This window comes from Eleutherodactylus coqui, chromosome 2 (assembly GCF_035609145.1).
Source record: "Eleutherodactylus coqui strain aEleCoq1 chromosome 2, aEleCoq1.hap1, whole genome shotgun sequence".
Taxonomy (NCBI): domain Eukaryota; kingdom Metazoa; phylum Chordata; class Amphibia; order Anura; family Eleutherodactylidae; genus Eleutherodactylus; species Eleutherodactylus coqui.
This window is the reverse complement of record NC_089838.1, coordinates 295,552,141-295,576,748: the sequence shown is the minus strand read 5'-3', so window position 1 is coordinate 295,576,748 and position 24,608 is coordinate 295,552,141.

Sequence of the window (24,608 nt, the reverse complement as noted above, 5' to 3'; positions counted from 1 at the left end):
CTTTATAGAACATGTTGGGGCATGTTCAAGGGCGTCCGATGTTGATGACATCAGTGATGACATCACAATAGCAGGTGGCTTACTTATTCGATCTACGTGGGGGGGGGGGCGTAACTTTCGACGACGCTCGCGCGCCATTTATCGTAGGATATTTGTACTATGCCTATAATCTTCCCAGGAGTGTACTTAACAACTTCCCAAAGTTTCATGGCGATCGGATGAATGGTGTAGTAGCGCATAAAGGACAAACAGACACGCACGCACGCAGACACGCACGCACGCACGCAGACAGACATACATTCAATTTTATATATATAGACTAGCGTACCCGTCGCGCGTTGCTGCGAAGACAGACATACATACATACATTCGTTTTTATATATCTAGATGACGGCAGCAGCGACCACTGAGGTTTTGTAGGCCGCTGCTTCCCCCTTGCAGGCTGAATAAAATAGCCGTTGGGTGGAACATCCAATTTATCCGGCTGCTGTGGCTTCTTGGGAAGATAGCCTAGTACATGTTTGCCCACTTCCAACTCCAATGGAGACTGACTGTAAATGGCTGGCGTGCTCTAGTATTTATGGTTTCAAGCTGTACGTGTCATTGCATACAGTCTATCTATCTATCTATCTATCTATCTATCTATCTATCTATCTATCTATCTATCTATCTATCTATCTATCTATCTATCTATCTAGGTTATTGCATACAGTCTATCTATCTATCTATCTATCTATGACATCCGGAAATGAGAGAATTAGATTCCGTACATAAAATTTGAACGCTAATTCTTTGGCGCTTTGAATTGAATAATCGAGTTGGGACCCATTAACTTTTCCTATTTATGACATAATCAATGCTCGTGCCAAATTTCAAGTTTCTATGACATTGGGAAGTGAGAGAATTAAATTCCGTACATAAAATTTGGACGCTAATTCTTTTGCGCTTAGAATTGAATAATCGAGTTGGGATGAGACATAAGGCCTTGCCCATAAGCATTCCCCAACCTCCAAGAACTGAACCTACCTACCTGAATGAGATTTTGTAGGCCGCTGCTTCCCCCTTGCGGGCTGAATAAAATAGCCGTTGGGTGGAACATACAATTTATCCGGCTGCTGTGGCTTCTTAGGAAGATATCCTAGTACTTGTTTACCCACTTCCAACTCCAATGGTAATTGGCTGGCGTGCTCTAGTGGTTCCAAGCTGTACGTGTCATAATACAGCCTTAATGACATCACAATGCAGCTTTATAGAACATGTTGGGGCATGTTCAAGGGCGTCCGATGTTGATGACATCAGTGATGACATCACAATAGCAGGTGGCTTACTTATTCGATCTACGTGGGGGGGGGGGCGTAACTTTCGACGACGCTCGCGCGCCATTTATCGTAGGATATTTGTACTATGCCTATAATCTTCCCAGGAGTGTACTTAACAACTTCCCAAAGTTTCATGGCGATCGGATGAATGGTGTAGTAGCGCATAAAGGACAAACAGACACGCACGCACGCAGACACGCACGCACGCACGCAGACAGACATACATTCAATTTTATATATATAGATAATATCCTTCCTCTCCAGAAAGACATCAAGTCCCTTTTAAACTCCTCTATGGATTTTGCCATCACCACTTCCTCCGGCAGAGAGTTCCACAGTCTAACTGCTCTTACAGTAAAGAATCCCCTTCTATGTTGGTGATGAAACCTACTTTCCTCTAATCATAGCGGATGTCCTCTTGTTACCGTCGTGGTCCTGGGTGTAAACAGCTCATGGGAGAGATCCTTGTATTGTCCCCTCATGTATTTATACATAGTTATTTGATCACCTCTTAGCCGTCTTTTTTCTAGAGTAAATAATCCCAATTTGGATAGCCTCTCTGGGTATTCCAGTCCCGTCATTCCATGTATTAGTTTAGTTGCCCTTCTTTGAACCCCCTCAAGCACTGTGACATCTTTCCTGAGCACCGGTGACCAGAACTGTGCGCAGTATTCCATGTGAGGCCTGACAAGTGCCTTATATAATGGAAGGATAATGTTCTCATCCTTCGCCCCTATACCTCTTTTAATGCACCGCAATTTTATTTGCCTTTGCAGCAGCTGACTGGCATTGGTTGCTCCAGTTTAGTCTACTATCCACTAATACCCCCAGATCCTTTTCCATATCACTTTTTCCTAGCGGTACTCCATTGATCGAATATTGGTGACATCCGTTCCTCCTGCCCATGTGCATAGTCTTGCATTTTTCAACATTGAACTTCATTTGCCATTTTCCACCCAAGCCCCCAGCTTATCCAGGTCCGTTTGTAGCCGCACATTGTCCTCCGTTGCATTAATTATATTGTATAATTTTGTGTCATCTGCAAATATTGATATTTTGCTGTGCAGCCCCTCTATCAGGTCGTTGATAAATATATTGAACAGAGTGGGGCCCAATACTGAGCCCTGTGGCACCCCACTAGTGACTGTGGTCTAATCAGAGTACGAACCGTTTATTACCACCCTCTGCTTTCTATCATTGAGCCAATTTTTTACCCACTTACAGACGTTTTCGCCCAGTCTGAGCTGCCTCATTTTGTATATCAGCCTATTATGTGGCACGGTGTCAAACGCTTTAGAGAAGTCCAGATATACGAGATCAATAGATTCTGCCAGGTCAAGCTTAGAGCTTACTTCATCGTAGAAACTGATCAGATTGGTCTGACATGAGCGACCGTTCATGAATCCATCATAGTGTGTATTTATCTTTTTGCATAGATTGGACATGTATCCTATTAGGTTACAACGGATCACAGCTTTCGCTGTTTCCCAGAATAAGGTTGGGTTTGACATATGTTCTTTGTTATGGTCAGCGTAGTCTAGCCACCACATCTGAAGTGCTGCTAGGAAGTTTTCATCTCGTGTCAAGAAGGCTGCGAATGGTAACTTTACCATTACTGGTGTGTGGTCAGATTACCATGTCTAGCATTTCTGCTTCCTGCACTTTGTGTACCAAATGTTGTGATAAGACTATGTAGTCAATATGTGACCATGATTGGTGGGCATATAAGTAAAATGAGTGGGGAAAGCCCAGGCCCTTAACATTCCACAACGTGATATGCATGTGAACTAGGGATGAGCGAGTATACTCGCTAAGGCACTACTCGCTCGAGTAATGTGCATTAGCCGATTATCTCCCTGCTCGTCCCTAAAGATTCGGGGGCTGGCGCGGGGCGGGGAGCTGCGGGGGAGAGCGGGCAGGAACGGAGGGGAGATCTCTCCCTCCCTCCCACCCTCTCTCCGCCGCAACTCACCTGTCAGCTGTGGCGGCCCCCGAATCTTTCGGGACGAGCAGGGAGATACTCGGCTAAGGCACATTACTCGAGCGAGTAGTGCCTTAGCGAGTATACTCGCTCATCCCTAATGTGCGTTCTTTCTATTCTGCAGTAGTATTCGAGGCGCAGTGCCTCTGGGAGTTCCTTTTTGCAAATATGGAAAAAAATCCTTTTTGCAGATTAATTCAGGCAGACCCACCAGTCTCCGATTGTTGCACCTTGATTGGTTCTCCAGATCACCGATTTTGTTTGCCATATTCTGGATATTGATAGATTGTTCCTGCACCGTGTGTTTTAGATTTTCCATCTCTCTTTGCTGTTGTCGCATTGATTGTTCCAGTTCATCTGCTCATTTAGTTGGACACAAGTTCGGCAAGGATTTGAGTGAGGGAAGTTTGCAGGGCCTGTTCTAGGGTTTTTTGTATGTCAGGCATTATGCACGGTGCCACTTCTGATGCAATTTGGTGCAGGTCTAGAGAAAGGTTTGGGGTCTGCTCCTCCGTTGCGTGGTGCTTTGTTTGTATGCATGTGTCCAGTGTTTGTTTTTCCTGTGCCATTAGGGTGGTTGTGGTGTCACCTTTAAAGCCAATTACATTTTGGACATGTTCTCGATGCTTGTGTCTTTCGTATTGGTTGTTGTTAGCTTTTGACCACTTCTTAGTACGCATTGTTTCATACAGCTTTTCGTTTGACTTAGGCCGTCTGCAGACGGGCGAAAATTCCGCGGCGGGATTTCCCACGGAATTTCTACCCGTGGAAGCTGCCATAGGATTGCGATTTGGCCACGCGAAATCTCACGTGGCAAACAAATCGCGGCATGCTCTATTTCCGTGCGGGGCTCGCAGAGCCTTGTACAGAAATCTCGCTCCCTGGCCGCCGGCTCCGGTCTGCTAGCCTGTTATTGGCTAACAAAAATACATGATGTTATAGCGAGCTTGTGAACCTCTCGGGTTCTTCTTTAGGCTAAAATGGAATAAATCCGAAGAGGCTTGAGTACTTATAACATACATACTTATTGCAAGGCACAGATATGGATGTGATTGGTTTGCATTTAAAAGGAATACTGCAGCAGACAAACATTTTTAACTAGGCACTGATAAGGGAGGGAAAGTTTATGGTCCCTGAATTACTGTTGGGGGGTTGTCAGGCCAGGAATGCAGCAACAGGTACACAAACATTTTTAACTAGGCACTGATAAGGGAGTGAAAGTTTATGGTCCCTGAATTACTGTTAGAGGGGGTTCACCAGGCAGCAGTCTTATCTGTGCTATAGATGTCTAATATCTGCCATTCACCCATAAAACCTCGGCAATAATTCAATCCTCCATTGAACGTGTCAAAAGTTGCTATAAATCACTTCCTTCAGATGTATTTCTCAGCTGCGGTCAGAGCTACTACTGAGACCTCTGTCTCCTAATTCCTCAGGAGTTAGCAGTGTTGTTTGAGCTCGGCTTTCCCTACTGTGGTTTGTGCCCTATCTTGGCGAGTGGGGGGGACTTGTGTTGACTTGTGTTACTTATCTGAAGCCGTTGAAGCAGCTGGAGTTCATTTAGCTGCTTCTCCTCATGTTAGCGCCAGATACGGAAGTCTCAGATTGTTTTGTGATCTTCTGTTTAACCTCGGTGCACATTTCTCAGGTGTTTTGGGGGAGGCACATAAAGGAAGGTATTGGGTTTGACAAGCCATCTCAGTCCCATTATGCACATCCCCAGCTTCCAGGTTAAATTATAATCACGCTCTTACATACTTCTTTTTTCTTAATGATGGAATTTTTTGCTGCAGTAGTGTTTGTCGGGATGCTTTTTGCTTTACTTTTCCCCTTTACATGGATCAGAGCCTCCCAGGGCCGATGGCTGATGCCTTGGTGGGCTAGGGGTCCCTTTCGCTTGCTACTGAGGCTCCCATTTGCTGTGCTGCCTATATCTGGCTCTCTGCCAGCTATTTTCACTGGCTCCACCCCTCGACTTCCTGTGGTGCCTGCTGCTAGGCCGGGGAATCCAGGACCTAGGCAGTCCGCACTGCACTACGGGCCTCCTCTGCGTCTCAGCAGCTCCCCAGCTCCCTCCGCTCTTATCCCACTGGCTGGAGGAAGGTGGGGCGGCCACTTGTGGGATCAGTTGCGGCCGGAACCGGTGCACGTGATTAGGCCGGCAGCCCTCTCTGCACCAGCCGGTGCTCTCTCAGCCTGCTCCCCTTACTTCCATCTCAGGATCTGGGATGAGCGTTGCAGTCTGTCCGGGTCCTCTTCACTGCCGGATCTCCTGGGGGCACTCTTGCTGTATGTTGCGGCCGGATCTGCAGCCATACATTGGAAAAAGAAAAAAGGTCTCCGCGCTCGCATTGATCCGAGTTCCTATATCTTTCACAGAAAGGGATCAATGTATGGTTCGATAACCATTTTATTAAAGGTAATATAAAATAGTGACAGCTATGCGTTTCGGCAATAACTTGGATGCCTTTTTCAAGCTTTAAAATATACAATACAGAACATAACACAGATATATAGAGATTTACCAATATACCTATTAATGGAGGACGCCGAGACAATCTGGTTGACGTAATCCGAGGGGAGGGGAATCCCTACATCCGAGGTGCAATGTATGGAAAACTACCAGGGAACGCACATGTCATTCCACATTTTGAACCATGTCATGAGACAATGATCAGTTTTCAATGGGATATTTTGGATTGTGAACTAGGAACATGAGTATGTCACTCTAAGTCCCTATTTTAGACATGATCAAATTCTAGATAGATTTTGGAGGGCAATTAATAATAATTTAAATTTAAATTAGTATAGCGAATATAAAATATAATAAAATTATACAATAACTATATTTATGATTCATTAGTAATAAAAAGAGTATTTTGAAATTAGTATAGCAATATATAGAGAGAGATATATGCATGATAAATAAATATATATATATATATATACACTACCGTTCAAAAGTTTGGGGTCACATTGAAATGTCCTTATTTTTGAAGGAAAAGCACTGTACTTTTCAATGAAGATAACTTTAAACTAGTCCTAACTTTAAACAAATGCACTCTATACATTGCTAATGTGGTAAATGACTATTCTAGCTGCAAATGTCTGTTTTTTTGTGCAATATCTACAAAGGTGTATAGAGGCCCATTTCCAGCAACTATCACTCCAGTGTTCTAATGGTACAATGTGTTTGCTCATTGGCTCAGAAGGCTAATTGATGATTAGAAAACCCTTGTGCAATCATGTTCACACATCTGAAAACAGTCTAGCTCGTTACAGAAGCTACAAAACTGACCTTCCTGTGAGCAGATTGAGTTTCTGGAGCATCACATTTGTGGGGTCAATTAAACGCTCAAAATGGCCAGAAAAAGAGAACTTTCATCTGAAACTCGACAGTCTATTCTTGTTCTTAGAAATGAAGGCTATTCCATGCGAGAAATTGCTAAGAAATTGAAGATTTCCAACAACGGTGTGTACTACTCCCTTCAGAGGACAGCACAAACAGGCTCTAACCAGAGTAGAAAAAGAAGTGGGAGGCCGCGTTGCACAACTAAGCAAGAAGATAAGCACATTAGAGTCTCTAGTTTGAGAAACAGACGCCTCACAGGTACCCAACTGGCATCTTCATTAAATAGTACCCGCAAAACACCAGTGTCAACATCTACAGTGAAGAGGCGGCTGCGGGATTTTGGGCTTCAGGGCAGAGTGGCAAAGAAAAAGCCATATCTGAGACTGGCCAATAAAAGAAAAAGATTAAGATGGGCAAAAGAACACAGACATTGGACAGAGGAAGACTGGAAAAAAGTGTTGTGGACGGATGAATCCAAGTTTGAGGTGTTTGGATCACAAAGAAGAACGTTTGTGAGACGCAGAACAAATGAAAAGATGCTGGAAGAATGCCTGACGCCATCTGTTAAGCATGGTGGAGGTAATGTGATGGTCTGGGGTTGCTTTGGTACTGGTAAGGTGGGAGATTTGTACAGGGTAAAAGGGATTCTGAATAAGGAAGGCTATCACTCCATTTTGCAACGCCATGCCATACCCAGTGGACAGCGCTTGATTGGAACCAATTTCATCCTACAAAAGGACAATGACCCTAAACACACCTCCAAATTGTGCAAGAACTATTTACAGCAGAAGCAGGCAGCTGGTATTCTATCGGTAATGGAGTGGCCAGCGCAGTCACCAGATCTGAACCCCATTGAGCTGTTGTGGGAGCAGCTTGACCGTATGGTACGCCAGAAGTGCCCATCCAACCAATCCAACTTGTGGGAGATGCTTCTAGAAGCGTGGGGTGCAATTTCTCAAGCTTACCTCAACAAATTAACAGCTAGAATGTCAAAGGTGTGCAATGCTGTAATTGCTGCAAAGGGAGGATTCTTTGACGAAAGCAAAGTTTGATGTAAAAACAATGTTATTTCAAATACAAATCATTATTTCTAACCTTGTCAATGTCTTGACTCTATTTTCTATTCATTTCACAACGCATGGTGGTGAATAAGTGTGACTTTTCATGGAAAACACAAAATTGTTTGGGTGACCCCAAATTTTTGAACGGTAGTGTATATATATATAATGAATAAAATATATAGAACATTGAAATAAATAAAATACTATATGTCCATGCTTCATTAAAAAGGAACATGAAATCAATGAATAAATATATACAAATATTATTAGGCACCAAAATACTAACTCTCATGAATGAAATCTTCAATATGTACATAAATAGATCTGCAGCCATGGTCACTTCCTGGCACCGCCCCCTGAAAATTTAGTCCGAGGCTTTTCTGGGCGCTTGTAGGCCTTGCCAGGTGCGCTCCTCTGAGTGGACCTTAACAGGTCTCTATCTACTCCCTGCAAGCAGGGGGGAGTAGCACGGGGCTAACCGGGGTCAGATGGAGCCTGGGGTGAGCTGGGTGCCTTGTGTAGTGACCCGGGGGATAGTCAATAGAGTTAACAAGTCCCAGATACCTCTCTATGAGCCCTTAGGGGAACATAGGAGGCATCCTGCAGGAGAAAGACACTGTCTTTCCCTGAATATTGGGCTTAAGCTAGTCTGCTCGGCAACAGCTCTCTTCTGATTGGCTGCTTGCTGCTAAATTCTCTAATAGGTGGAGTGGGAGGAGACAAGTCAAGCCAGGGAAAGTGTGCAGGATGGAGGAGGAATTGAGTCGGCGGAGAGATAGAAAGTGCGGGAAATGGCAGGAAGTAGGAGAGTTAGTCCATGGAGGAGGTAGAGAGAGGCAGCAGAGGAGCTGCAGCAACTTAAAAAGTCACCAGAGGTTGGGAGTTGGAGGAAGGTGTCAGGAGCAAGGCACAGTGAGGAGAAGTGAGCTGATAGAGCTTGGAGTGGGAATGGAACCTTTTTCAACCCTGTGTCAGGGCAGGCCCCATGGAAACTGAATGGGAAGGGAACTTCTCAAACGTGAGTGTAACTTGCCCCTGCATAATTAGGAAACAGTGGGAGTACTGTTAACCCTGCACTAGGCACGCCATACTTCCACAAATAACCCTCCGGTGCAACCCCCAGATAATTGAGACTGGCCAGCTCATCTTCCCTGAGAGAGAGATAAGGAATGAATGTGTGCTATCTCTGCTCCCAGAGAAGCTGCTGAAGTTAATGCTAATTTAAAATCTGCAAAGTGTGAACTGTTTTGTTAATCCTGAGTACACTGTGTAATTTTGGTTTACCCCAAGCTACGTGGACTGGTCACAATTATTTTTCCACTGCAAACGCGTCCACCCCTTAACCCTTTCCAATCCACTGTCTGACCTCTGAAGACATTATGATTTAAGGTTATTCAGCTCCGATGTTGGAAGACGTCCGTCAGGGTCCTCTTACTGTATATTGCCAGCCTCTCTGCTGTTGGAGCCTATTCAGCGTGTCACCTCGTGCAGTACTGGCTTTAGCCAGCAGATAGCGCTGCTGTATAATGGCAGAAAAAAGTAAGCCCCCTAGGAAAACCAGGAAACAAATTGGATTGGAAGGGGTTAAAGGTACTGGCATCATAATGTAACAGTAGCTGAACTGTATAGGAGTATATTGCAATCCCCCTACTGCACAAGTAGCTATTTTAGTCGGAGTAGCCACCACCGTAACCACGCTAAAATTAGTACTTCCCGTCAGGCTAGCTCAGCCCCTTCTGCTCGCTGCACTTGGATTGTCAGGTGGGCCGCTGAAGCTCCTCCAGACGTGTCCTTCTGCCAGCAGGCCGGATGTCACTCCCTGAGTACCTTTTGAGAGCAGATTCATTATGCTCATCTGCACCTTCATCAGTAAGCAAACTCCCAACACATACACGAGATTTGCTGTGATCCATGGATGATGTTCTGCTCATAAGAGCAAAGAGGGGCGGGTTTAGGAGAAAAAACCTCAAGCCAGCAAAAACTGTCCAGCCCGCCCACTGAACCCATCTGTATAATTTGAATGCAGCGTGGAAATTTTATAGACGCTGATTATTCAGGTATGCTTTTATTAGTATCCATAAGATAATACGTTTTCAAAACAACTGTCAGTATTATATTGCTGGGCTTGTTTTAGTATGGTGAAAAGTGATGACAGGTTCCCTCAAACTTCATCAGTTGCGACACACTGCCAGTTTACTCACCTTGTGGGATACAATACTGCCACTTGTATTCTCAGTCACTTAATAATCTCAGATACTTGTATACAATCTCTTTATAATCTCGGTGCCTTTAGTTACTCAGTCTTTTTAGTCCATCATCTAGCCATGAACAAACAACTCATCTCCAACTGGTTCACTTTCACTGTCTCCATGATGCTAGTTTCTCCCTAATAAACTCATCTATCCAACAGGTCTAGGAGCTACCATAGCTGCAATGGTCCATATGGTCCAGGCACACTTTCCTCTGGCTTGATAGAAACTTGAAAAAGATGAAAAACTTTATTGCAGCTCTCCAAAGAACAAACTTCCTTCTGCAACAGCCAAATATTTCACATTTTGACTCCTGAATCCCAAGTGTCTGCTGCTATTTTTCTGCACCCGAGTTCCTATATTTTCATGTCTAATTGGCCTTGTTTCTATGGTGAAGATATGGCTTTTTGCCACAATTCTTCCCTGAAGACCACTTCTGACCAGACTTCCTTGAACAGTAGATGGGTGAACTTGGGTGCCATTGGTTTCTGCCATTTCTGTGCTGATGTCACTGGTGGAAACTTCTGATTTTGAAGGGAAGTAACCATGATGTGTCTAAGTTTTCTTGGCCCAACGCTGCATCGACAGTCCTCAACGTTGCCCCCTTCTTTGTGCTTCTTCAAAAGAGCTTGAATGGCACATCTAGAAACCTCACTCTGCTTTGAAATCTTTGCCTGGCAGAGACCTTTCTGATGCAGTATAACTTACTTGTGTCTTGTTGCTGTGCTCAGTCTTGCCATTGTGTATGACCTGAGACATGAAACTGTCTTCCACAACCTCACCTTTGTAGCAGGGTTTGGATGTTTCTCACCCAGTTTTAAGCCTCCTACACAGCTGTTTCTGTTTCGGTTAATGACTGTGTTTCAACCTACATATGAAAATGATCATACTAACTATAATCTTACAAAATCCTGGACTTTATGCAAGTGTGCATAGAAGATTTAAAGGGGTTGTCCCGCGGCAGCAAGTGGGTCTATACACTTCTGTATGGCCATATTAATGCACTTTGTAATATACATTGTGCATTAATTATGAGCCATACAGAAGTTATAAAAAGTTTTTTACTTACCTGCTCCGTTGCTGGCGTCCTCGTCTCCATGGTGCCGACTAATTTTCGCCCTCCGATGGCCAAATTAGCCGCGCTTGCGCAGTCCTGGTCTTCTGTTCTCTTCTATGGAGCCTTTCGTGCAGGATGCCGGCTCCGTGTAGCTCCGCCCCGTCACGTGCCGATTCCAGCCAATCAGGAGGCTGGAATCGGCAATGGACCGCACAGAAGAGCTGCGGTCCACGGAAGAAGAGGATTCCGGCGGCCATCTTCACAGGTAAGTATAGAAGTCACCGGAGCGCGGGGATTAAGGTAAGCGCTCCGGTAAGCTTTCTGTACGTCCCTGCATCGGGGTTGTCTCACGCCGAACGGGGGGGGGGGGGTTGAAAAAAAAAAAACCCGTTTCGGCGCGGGACAACCCCTTTAATGCTGTTTTGAGGCTTATTGATGTGATTTACTTTTCTCTTTTCTTCAGTCACTTGGCATTTTGTTAATTGACAAAAATAAACTATTAACACTTCTATTTTGGAAATCATTCTGCCTTTGCAGCATTTTTTCCACACCTGCCTAAAACTTTTGCACAATACTGTATATTGCAACTACGTCACTCGATTGGAATATACACTAGTACAATGTCGCATATACAGTATCGGACTGATGCACTGGGGACCGGTGAAACAGAAGGAAGGCTCCCTGATCATACAAAAAATCTCTGCGCTACTGTGCTATAATCAACTTTTTCTCCCTCCCAGCAGCAAACATAAGCATCTAGTTTGGGGCCCTTCTCTAACCCCCATTGCATGCCCTTACTCTTGAACATCTACATGCATCTGTACTGAGCATCTGCTCGCTCACATGCTGGATGCCCTAATGCCTGGAGTTCGCTGCGGCCTCTGATTGGCCACAGCATTTACTTGACTTGCGGCAACGGAAGACAGGGACAGAACAGCGGGAGCCAGTAACAACATTTGGTTGTACTGAGGCTCAGTCCCATTTACTTAATTGGGACTGAGTTACAGTACCAAGCACAGTAGCAGGTATAAACCATGAAGGGTATGCTGTGAAATCCCAGCTGTACCGAAAAAAACCTTGTTAAAGGAGGTTTCCAGGGAGAATACTACTGATGACCTATCCTCAGGATGGATCATCAATAGTTTATCGGCTGGGGTCCGTCGCTTGGGACCCCGACTAATCAGCTGAGCGGGTGCATGCTGTCAGTGCCGCAAATACAAAGAGGTCGGAGCGGAAGCAAAGGAAGTCTCCGCGCTGACCTCCGCGCTGACCTCCGTGCAGTGGCCGGCACTTGTAACTGCAGGTACAGCTCTCATTGAAATCAACACAAGCTAAGTAATATTTGCATGGAACTAGGGTGGACCCCCAGAATCAGTTCTACTGGTGGGTCTTAGGCACGCCAGTATAACACTGCCCATATACTTTTACACAGGGGCATAACAAAAGGCTCACGGGCCAAGGTGCAAAAATTCAGCTCAAACCCCCCCCCCCTCCCTTCCCCCATACCTAAACCGTGCAGCATACAGCTGTAGAACAAATTTACATACATGATCTAGCCCCTTGGCATAACTTTGCCAAACATGACTCATTTCCTGGACTATGTAAAAATGTGTTTATAGCCCCATAGACCGTTGCTCACACGATCATGTGATTACTGCGTATTACGCGTGTGTTGTACGTGCATTTTATATGCTGTATTTTGCAAGCAATCTAATACATTGCCATGTGCAGTTCCGCTCACATTTGTGAGTAAGAACTGTGTAATATGCGAGCGCAAAAAAAAATGCAGCATGTTCTATTTTGCGGTATATTACGCACGAGCGAGACCATTGTTCTCTATTGGCGCATAATCAACACCGCCCATATGTATTTACATTCCCTATAGGCAGCATGTACATGCACCATTGTGACAGCACAGGAAATATAAACAAATTTACAATTTTTTTCAGTAGAATTTTGCTGCGATACACAGGGATAGGCATCATTATGTACAGGGGGAAGTATATACATCTCCTGTATACAGTGATATTGACCATGCTGGCCAGTTTCACAGCTGCATTGGTACCTGGAGGTTCCATCACAGTTCCGACTCAAAATACTGGAAGAAAAAGTTCTGCTTGCAGTGCTTTTACTTCCTTCCAAAAGCCAGGCAGTTGAGCAGAAAGTCGACGAACCCCAATCACTGAGCAATTATTGTTCCTGTGTAAAAGCACAGGATCAATAATAACTGGGATGGCTATCAGGCACACAAGACCCCGATAGTCGTCCCTTGGGAAAGTACCCTTTAAAAGGGGTTGTACCACCATCAACTTTTATCACCTACTCATAGGAAAGGTGATAAAAGTCTGCTTGATAGAGATCTCACCACTGAAACTCCCATCGATCCCAGGATGGGTTGTCCAGTGTCCCCCTTTTTTCTTCACTGTGGGCTTGCTGCACCCACCAGCAGTGACGTGGAGAATGAATGAAGCAGTGGTCATTGCAGTGTCACTTCATTAATTTCAATAGGGCTGATAGAAATACCCGAGTACAGAGGCTTGACTATCTCAGCCAGTCCCATTGAAGAGGAATGGAGCAGCTCCGCACATGCACCACCACCATTTGATCTCTTCCTCAGTGAGCCCCCAGTGATCTATCAAAAAATCATCCCCAAACTCCCGCAGGTCTATACTTCTGCCTGATTAATCACTCTATAAATGAAACTTTCTCCAACTTTCCGGCCTGTCAAGTCATGTGGTTTCCCTGGGAGTCACCCATACTGTAGTCAATGCTTTAGTGTACCTGAATTGATTGATGTTTTACACTCCTTTATCACTATTATTCTGAATGAACTAAGTATAAGACACTTATTGCTTATGGGCGCGTCTTGGTATTAATATTCATGATCGGCTCTCTCTATGAATTTCTCATATATTTTGGCTATTGCGTGCCTTTGAACTTTCTATTTATTTGCCTAAATCGTGGGCATAGAGGAGTACTAATACTTTGCAGAGGCACAAATGGGCACTATTACTTTTGGGGGCGCTCAAGGCACTGTTACTTTTGTGGGGGCACAGATGGGGCACTATAACTTCATGGGACATAGAGGAGAGCTAATACTTCATGGGGAATCAGAGGGGTCACTAGAACTTTCTGGGGGCACAGACACTATTTGTGGGGGCACACATGGCCACTATTACTCTTGTGATGACAGAGGAGCACTAGTACTTTATGAGGACACAGAAGGCACTATAACTTTGTGAGAACACAGAAGGGCATTATTACTTTGGGAGAACAAAAAATAGTTATTACAGTATGGGGCAGTATTAGTGCATTGGGGAAGGGCATTGGAAGTAGCAGCAGTATAAGTAAAGTGTACAGAGACAAGTCTTGAAGAAGGCTTCATAGTGGTCTCAGCCCAGATGGCGATGACAAGGGAAATTACACTCGTCAGCAGCACCTGCCCCTGTGTACATAGGGATGTGTGCTACCTATGATCGGGAATTTTTACCTACGTATACAATCTAATAAACCGACAAATTAGAGTTTTCTTCCTTGTCGGCTGATCGTGGACATGTTTACATGGGCTGATGAGAAGCACAATGAATGTTTGTAAGTAGGTTCAAACCCGAATCTACATATGAAAGAGGGCCTTAAGATCAATTTACCACTGGACCTTCCAACATCCTCCCTGATGGTTTTAACTAGAGATGAGAAACTAGGATGAAAATGTTTGCCTTGTGTAGTTGGGTAAGTGTCAGACTTGCTGATCATCATTATTATGCTACGGCTAATGGTTATATGTAGCTGCTTGATTTGATCATGTAATAGACTTTGTTGTGGCCCCCTTGTGAACATTGTATTTATGGTTCTGATCCCAGTCCGGTGGCCGTTCTGAAGGTTTACATATCCGGCCACTATGCTGGGCATATGCTGGACGAATCGTGGCTCATGTCTCTGCCTGCAGGGTAGTGCCTGTATTTGGTATAATTGCATTGTTTCCATGGTAGTAGAGAGAGCAAGCAATTCCGAGAACTTTGTGAAGGGTTAGAAGTCTTGGAACCTGCTGGGGAGAGGTTGGGTGTAGCCTTAGTATGTGCTACGCAGAAGCCCTGGAGACCTCCTGGTCAGAACTGAAAGCGCCCAGCCAGTCTGGACCACTGAGCTGCAGGAGGTCTGATTGTTGACCTGCTGTAGTGCTGAGAAAGAGACAGATGTCCACCATAGAGACTGAGTAGATACCAATGTGAACTGTTGAGTGTGTCCAGGTCTGTTGAGTATTTAAACAGAGTGTGACTTCATTCTGCAAGGGTTGACAAGCTGGAGCAGTATTGACAAGTTCTAGAACCAGTACTGCCAGTGTTGCAACGTTCTGACATTGTGTGCCAAGGTAAACTGACTATACCACTGATTCAGATGTTAAATAAAAGACTGTTACTGTTCATCGCAACGGGTCTGCATCTCAACACAGGAGATACATATTTGCTGTGTATGTTAAATCCCTGTAGGCTATATTGATGCGTAATACACACCAAAATAGGACATGCAGTAATAAGCACGTGAAAAAAATGCAGCTGTGATTGGCTCAATAGAAATCAATGGGCTTTTGGCACAGCACATAATATGTGGACCACATACACCCATGTGAGTGAGCCCTTGTATAATGGCTGGTGCTGGTAACTGCTGGCTCATCTCTCATTAAAATCAGTGGCAGCTAGCTACGCCTGCAGTTACAAGTGTTGGCCACTACACAAGGGTTGGAGCAGCAGCTTCTGTGCTCCTGTGTATTGTGGCACTTACAGCAATCGTCCAATTAGCTGGGATACTATTGGAATGCCCCCCGGTGATCAACTATTGATGACATATCCTGAAGACAGGTCATCAGTAGCCTCCTCTTGGAAAACCCCTTAAAGCTTAAGGCCTCCTTCCCACGAGCGTGACGGGCTCCGCCGCGTAATATTACGCAGTGAAGCCCGTCACGGCGCCCCCCAGAGCCCCTATACTTACCTGCGGGAGATAGCGTGAAAACGCTTCCCTGCCCACCGCCGTCGCGTCGTGTGACACGCCCACCTCGTCACGTGACGCGGCCGGCAGTGTCACGTGACGCGCCGGCCGCGTCAAATGACGCTGCGGCGGTAGGTGGGGAAGCGTTTTTTCACGCTATCTCCCGCTGGTTACAGCGGGAGATAGCGTGAACGGACGGCTTCCATTGACTGCAATGGAAGCCGTCAGCGCGTACAGCCCGTCCTCACCCGCAGCAAATAGAGCATGCTGCGGGTGAGGACGGGAGAAATCGCGGTGCGTAATTCCGCGGTGGAATTACGCATCGTGAGCATTGTGCTATTAGGTTCAATAGAACCTAATAGCAGGGGGCCACGCAGCGGATTTTTGCCGCGAATTTACGCGGCGTAAATCCGTTCGTGGGAAGGAGGCCTAATGCCCAGAGGGTTCCACAGCCTTGAAATATCTACAGACAGTTCATTTTAGCAGGTTTGGGTAACATGTTTCTATTTACTAGAGCTAGCTGACTGACCTTGGTGGGAACTTCAGTCGACATGGATTCTTTAATATTATCTCAAATGTGCTTTCAGAGTTAAGTTAGCATATAAGTTACTTGACTACACTTTCTTCTATTGGCTGTATACAGGCGAAATACTTCGCCATACTGTAAACATTGCAAACTTGGACAATTTGTAAGGTGTGGTTCTAGCACCAGCCAATCCGCCTTATCTACCTCCTGTGATGGCATCTCTCACAGCCTCAGCAGACTGCCCGGAACTGATCACCCTCAAGGCTGACTAATGCACTCCTCGGTGGCAGCCAGCTCAGTATTCTGTAAGCTGCTACTTCCATGGCTGGATTAACCCAACTCTAAGTGTAATGTTTCTGTTAAGAGGAACACCCATCTAGCATCTTGTGTCCATAATCAGACTTGGCGCAAGTTATTCTGGCTAGCAACAGTTAGCTTTTCACCCTTTAAAGGGGTTGTTCAAGTTGTAGCTTCATAGTAAAAGCCCTTCTCCATGCACTGCCATAACAAATAAGCTTATACTCACCCCTTCCCACTCCTGTTGTGTCCCATGGCGCTACTAAACACTTTCATGTTTGTTTATTGGCTGCAGTCCTACCTGGTTGATAGGACATCACAAGTGCTGCAGCCAATGACAGAGCTCAGCCATCAAGTGCTGAGCTCTGTCATCGATTGTGACGTCCCATAAAAGGAGTGGGACAGCCTATAAACGTGACATCAGAGGGGAAGTCTGGAACGGCGGCATGGGAAACAACAGGAGTGTCAAAAGTTCAATTTAAGCCTCCTTGTTATATTAGTGCATGGGAAAGGGCTTTTATTGAGAAGCTACAACTCAGACAACCCCTCTAACCCTTTTTTGAGGGATATGGCTTTCGCTGCTACGAACCCATTGTGTGCATCACCAAAGTAGCAACTGATTAGTGGGGTCAGTACTGGAGATCAGAAGAAACGTCAGAGTCAAAGGATAAACGAGAATCAGAGTCAGGTACAAAGCAGGAGGAGAATAAGAACAAACACAGGATAAACAGTTTCAGGTATAAAAACAGAACTGGTCAAAATACACAACAGAGTCAGAACAGGAATCGGAGTAACAGGAGACCAGGGTGTGGAACAATGGACAAATGCCAGAAAGACTTTGCAACTACCGGTAGGGTTTGCAGGGCAGGGTTATATAGAGTGCTGAGCACAATCTTCGGCTCCCAGAGGGACACAATGATTGGTGTGCTGGTAGAACCTGATAGACTGGTAAGAAGAACCAGGAAACACAAAGGAATTATATGCAGAATATAGAAGTTCCCTAATGCTACCACTCGGGTCAAATGTTAAGAGAAGGTCCAGCAGGAAAAGGTTTTCATTGTGTTTGACCTTCATAATGGGTCTAATCAGAAGCAAGCCAGGGCAAACTCAATAAAGGCATGTTGGGTTTATCCCAGAATTACTCTGTCTGGGGTAAGGCAGAGTGGGAGCCACCATGAGTCTTGGTCAGGTTTGAGCTGATGCTGGGAGGACAGCAAGTGGTCAAACAGTAAGTGGTCAGACAGTCTAGGTTTTATTTTGGCTTATGTATTGCGATGAGATTACCTTGATGTGAACTGCTGTGTGAAGCAGTAAAAGCTGGCAGCACCCAGTTTAACTCAGAATCCAGTGTGTGCCAACCTTCTGACCCAGCAATACCAGAGTGTTACAAATCTAAGTTTAAAATGAAAAAAGATTGGTACCGTGTTAGCCAGTAGAGAAAAATGTGTTTATTCTCAGCAAGTGAAACCAAGTAATCTTGTAGATATGATACCTTTTAATGGCTAACAAAAAAACATGGTGTTATAGCAAGCTTTCAAACCTACTTTGGGTTTTTCCTCAGCCTTATGGAATAGATCTCAAGAAACATGCATTTCTATATACACACATACACATGAAAAGGCACAGACATGGTGGGATTTATTTGCACTTAAAAAATACCAAAACAGGATGAGTTGGATTGTAGATACTTAATTAGTCCACTGATAAAGGATGTAAAAGTTTTATGGTCTCTGAATTAGCGTCCATTTAGACGGGGTGAATGTCAGGCAAATGATGCCCAACACTCATCCCTGTGTGTCCTCGGTCGCGTGCTCCAGCACGGGAGCTAGTAGTGCTGGGTCACTCACAGAGCAGCCAGCTTGGGGCGGGGCACCCCTCTACATTGACTTAACATAGCGGCCTTTCACTACTGAATGGCCGCTATTTATCAGCTCATTGTCCTTCGTCGGTGCTGCATAAATGATGGAAAATGAGCTAATCGCTCATCGTTCAGTATAAATAGCAACCATTCAATACTGAACAGCCGCTATGTTATGTCAAGGAGAGGGGCGAGAGAGCGCGAGGAGAGAAATCTCCTCCAGCCTTCCCGTTGAGAGCTAATGATCCTAGCTCTTGTGCAGGTGCACGGGAGCTAGTATGGGCAGAGACAAGTGTCGGGTATTGTTTGCCCAACATTTATCCCATCTAAAAGGGCCTGTAGTGTTAGGGGGCACCAGGTCAGCGTGTTATTTTCTGCTAAAGATTTCTCATTCTTCCCAGTCGCGCATGAATCCTCTTGAACAATTTAGGCCTCTGTGAAAGTGACAAAGGTGGTTATAAACTTGTACTTCCAAATTCTTCTATGGCTTTGTGATTTGAAATTGCCTTTTAATATAGTAACTTTCATATGTTCTATGTTGTGTCTGTGACTAGAAAAGTGCTCGGCCACAGGTAATTTTCTTTTTCTGTGTTTAATTGTGTGGCGATGAGACCTCATCCTCGCGTTCAGTTTTTGTCCTGTTTCTCCAACATAAAGGGCCCCAACAGGACATTTACTGCACAGGATCAGGTACACAACATCAGACGTGGAACATGTGAATGTCCTGGGATCTTATAGTCCTGCTGTGTGTTGGGGATCCGTATCCTGTCTGCGGTCCGTACATGTGAGCAGGTCTTGAGGCTCCTTACATTACAGGGATAAGATCCTTTTTGTGTGTCAGAGGAAAATTTACTCCTGATTATAAGGTTCCTCAAATTTGGAGGTTGCCTGTAACACAGAAGGGGAGGGTCTGAGAATATGGTTCTCAGACGGTCATCGTGTAGGTATGATGGAGTTTCTTTGCAGTTTTCCTTAGTACCTCTAGCTGTGGATTGTAGGTCACCACTAGAGGCACACAATTGTTTCTTTCCTTCTTTGTGTATTGGAGTAGTTGATTCCTGCGTATCCTGGTGGCTCTGGTGATTTGGTCATCAATTGAGGTGGAATGGTGGCCCTGATTTAAAAATGTCCTTTTAGATGGTACAAATGTTCCTCTGTCCGTTGGGTTGGAGCAGATCCAGTTCTATCTGATGGCCTGGCTGTAGACAATGGACTTTTTGATGTTTTTAGGATGGGAACTGTCCCATCTGAGGTATGTGGGTCGATCAATTGGTTTTCGGTACAGGAATGTCTGTATTGAGTTGTTTGAGATTTTTATGGTGGTGTTCAAAAAGTTGGTTTCGGTATACGAGTAGCTGAAGGTCAGGTTAATAGTGGGGTGGAATGCATTGAATCTCTAATGGAATTCTATTAGTTCTTGTTCAGTATTGGTCCAGATGATTATGATGTCATGAATGTAGTGGAATTAGGCCAATGGTTTACTGGAGCAGGAGGCCAGAAAGTCACTCTCCAGTTTTGCCATGAAAAGGTTGGCATATTGCGGTGCCATTTTACTGCCCATGGTGGTTCCAGTGAGTTGCAGGAATATCTCTTTGCCGAAGAAAAAATAATTGTGTGTGAGGATGAATCTTGTGAGTTGTAACACGGATTCAGAGGCAACCCCCTTGGCCTCAAGGTGTGCCCGGCATGTGGTATGATGGGCTGTAAGGATTACACTTCCATGGTAGTGCCATCGGGGAGGGGACCTACAGTTTGTTCAGTAGGTCCATGGTGTCTTGCAAGTTTATTTTATTCTGCTTGTGCATCTCTCAATCATCTCTATAGAGAAACACAGTGCTGGAATGGGGTGTCCTGTGAGTATAAAGCACTCCCCGGACATCCCATTCCCTGACCTATGAGCCCCATATTGTAGTTTATAGAGCTCAGGGTTCCTGACAGGTTTGCTTTAATAGTATATTTTCTTAATGCAAGAAGAAAGATGATCATTTACATTTTATGAAATTAATTTTGTTTTTATTAAAACCTACTTAACGAAGTGGTGTAAGTCAGAACTATAATAAATGAAGGGTGTGCCTGGTGAGTTTATGGGATGCACACTGTTTCTGTGTTATGGATATGTGACATTATATAACAGAATCCCTATGAAGCAATGATTGGCACAGCTGGTGCTTGTCCAAGTCATGAGCAATATGAGTCAGGATGGATTTACATTTCCACCCAAGGTCACGATTGAACTTACCGCCTCAATTTCATCTATCGTGAGAACCAATAATTTATATTTTATGAGAATTTTTTTTTTTTTTTTTTTAAAGTAAAATATTTAAGAAAATGATGGGAAAAATTCTCAAAAAATGATTTATTACCTATAAGATTTGAACTGGCAATTGAAGTTTGTATTTAACTTGAAACCCTTCACAGATATAGATTAAAATATAATGACATTTATTGAAAATTTCTAAAATTGTGGGCTCACATATAACACTTATAGACAATACGTAAAAAGGACAGGTAACATATAAGCAAAGAATAGGCCCTTATGGATATATGTAAGACAACGTATCTCTCGGATAGATTTTTAGAGATAGCTGCCGCTCATACAAATGAGAGAGGATAGAACTCCAGAAGGTGAAAGAGTGATATCCACGTCTAAGGATTATTTGTACTTAGATGTTGATATGGTACAGGAATTGGTGCCTGTACTAGGGCACAGTATTCTTATGTGTACTCTTGTTGCTAGAACACTTTATTTAATAACTTCCCATTGGTAGCACAGTTATTGTGTATACAGGTGCTAAACACATGGGCTCATTGTGTGTCAGTGATGCTGACCAGAACGTTTCGGAAAGCTCGCTCGACGCGTTTCCCTACCCATGTAGGGGGCAGTTCCTCAGGAGCGCGGGTAATTATTGCCCGAAAAGTACGTAAAGACAATAGAGCAACAGGATTAGTGCATCAGGACATAGTCCTGCTGCAGTTTGATACTGCTAAGGTGATGCCACCTGTTCGATAGTCACCTCTTCTTGCTTGTCACTTCCCGTGCGGTATCTGTGTTGGTACCGCTATCGGGCTCTCTATTTGAATATTCAGAGAGGGAGAGGGTCATTCATCCCATCTGGCATATAAGATGGTATGTGCCAGTATTTGAATGCCTCAGATAGCACTTCCGTGTAGCAGATGGCACCCTTTAATCAGGCTTAGTCACCGGCTACTACGGCAAGGCCAGGTGATACCCTCCTAGAGAATTCCTGCAATATCCATTAGGGTACTTGCATTGGTCTGTAGATTTCTGTGACCAGTGTGGATTAATGCAATACCCAGATGGAAATTGTTCTGTCTCAGTGTTTGTTAAAGCGAATGCTTCTCCAGGATCTATGGCCGACCCTTCTCACACAGCTGGTAGTTATCCCGGCTGTGTGTGATGAGGGCACTGCCTACACAGATGAAGCTCAGGTAAGAAGCAATATAAGTCTCAGATAGAGTTAGCTTCAGAGAATAGAGGGTTGTTTCGGCTAGACCTGGGGGATAATACTCCATTCAAAGTTCTTTCATAGAGACCAGGAAAGACAGAACCGCTCACCATCAGAGCCGCAGGCGCTACCTCTCTTGCTCTGTCCCTGCCTCTTACCCCTGTCTAATCCAGCTAGGACTGACACTGTAGGGGTTCTGTCTTTCCTGGTCTCTATGAAAGAACTTTGAATGGAGTATTATCCCCCAGGTCTAGCCGAAACAACCCTCTATTCTCTGAAGCTAACTCTACCTGAGACTTATTTTGCTACTTACCTGAGCTTCATCTGTGTAGGCAGTGCCCTCATCACACACAGCCGGGATAACTACCAGCTGTGTGAGAAGGGTCGGCCATAGATCCTGGAGAAGCATTCGCTTTAACAAACACTGAGACAGAACAATTTCCATCTGGGTATTGCATTAATCCACACTGGTCACAGAAATCTACAGACCAATGCAAGTACCCTAATGGATATTGCAGGAATTCTCTAGGAGGGTATCACCTGGCCTTGCCGTAGTAGCCGGTGACTAAGCCTGATTAAAGGGTGCCATCTGCTACACGGAAGTGCTATCTGAGGCATTCAAATACTGGCACATACCATCTTATATGCCAGATGGGATGAATGACCCTCTCCCTCTCTGAATATTCAAATAGAGAGCCCGATAGCGGTACCAACACAGATACCGCACGGGAAGTGACAAGCAAGAAGAGGTGACTATCGAACAGGTGGCATCACCTTAGCAGTATCAAACTGCAGCAGGACTATGTCCTGACGCACTAATCCTGTTGCTCTATTATCTTTACGTACTTTTCGGGCAATAATTACCCGCGCTCCTGAGGAACTGCCCCCTACATGGGTAGGGAAACGCGTCGAGCGAGCTTTCCGAAACGTTCTGGTCAGCATCACTGACACACAATGAGCCCATGTGTTTAGCACCTGTATACACAATAACTGTGCTACCAATGGGAAGTTATTAAATAAAGTGTTCTAGCAACAAGAGTACACATAAGAATACTGTGCCCTAGTACAGGCACCAATTCCTGTACCATATCAACATCTAAGTACAAATAATCCTTAGACGTGGATATCACTCTTTCACCTTCTGGAGTTCTATCCTCTCTCATTTGTATGAGCGGCAGCTATCTCTAAAAATCTATCCGAGAGATACGTTGTCTTACATATATCCATAAGGGCCTATTCTTTGCTTATATGTTACCTGTCCTTTTTACGTATTGTCTATAAGTGTTATATGTGAGCCCACAATTTTAGAAATTTTCAATAAATGTCATTATATTTTAATCTATATCTGTGAAGGGTTTCAGTTAAATTTATATAGATCTCTATACCACTGTGATTTGTATTTAACTTGGGTCTAAAATGTCCATAGGCATTGCACTTTTCTTAGCGGGGTGGCAAATGTAAAAAAAAAAAAAAGTATATTTGTTGCTCAATGTAGACTCTTAGGCCATTAGCACACTGAATAGTTGGGAATCTAATGCCAGTTGGGTATGCACACAACTAAGTAGATGTTGGTGCATTACCATGCATAGATGTCAGCTTGTCCTATTGCCAAGCCCAATGACATGAATATGACCAACAGCCAAGGTAAAAAGCTTGCCAGAAATTCCAAGTTATCTCACATGTCATCAATGCTCAGAAGCGCCAGAAACATTTACATTACATATAGGAGCAGCCAGAAGGTGTGAGAAAAATAAAGCCATGCATGCTCCTTTGGGAAATGTATGCAGATAGGTGGATGGAGCAATGCTTCTACAGCGCCACCTATTAGAAGGCCGCATTACTGCACGTCAACGTCTGACCATTTAACAGGTCTTGGAACGATGACTGGGAATATAAACCAAAGCCAGAAACTTTTCCCGAAGGAAAAGACAGCTATGTACCAACAGACTGTTTTAGTGTTATTGCCCCCTCATCAGTGTGCAGCAGATTGCCAGTTTGGCTTGGTCAGAGGCCTATGACATAGGTTGGGAAGGCTATAGCTCAGAGGAACATACATAGTCTTTTGGAGAGCACCTAGAAGGCATGAGGAGACTTATAAGAAGAAACTATACCCTTCCTGACCCACATCTATAGGCCTCTCACCCAGTCAAGCCAGCAACTTATTGCACACTGATGAGGTCAAAACCCTGAAACACTCTGTCTGTGCATGGTTATCTTTTCCTTCCGGAGAAGATTCTGTTTTGGGCTTATATTCCCAGTCACTGTTACAAGGCTTGTTTAGAGGTCTGACATTGATTTGTAGGAATGCGCCTTCTAATATGTGGTGCTGTAAACGCATTGTATTATCTTCCTATATAAGACCAGCTTGTTGTATTAACTCCAACTTACTAGTTCAGGGCAATAAAAGTGTAATTAATGGGGGCCTGACAGATGGGACCACCACTAATCCCAAGAACAG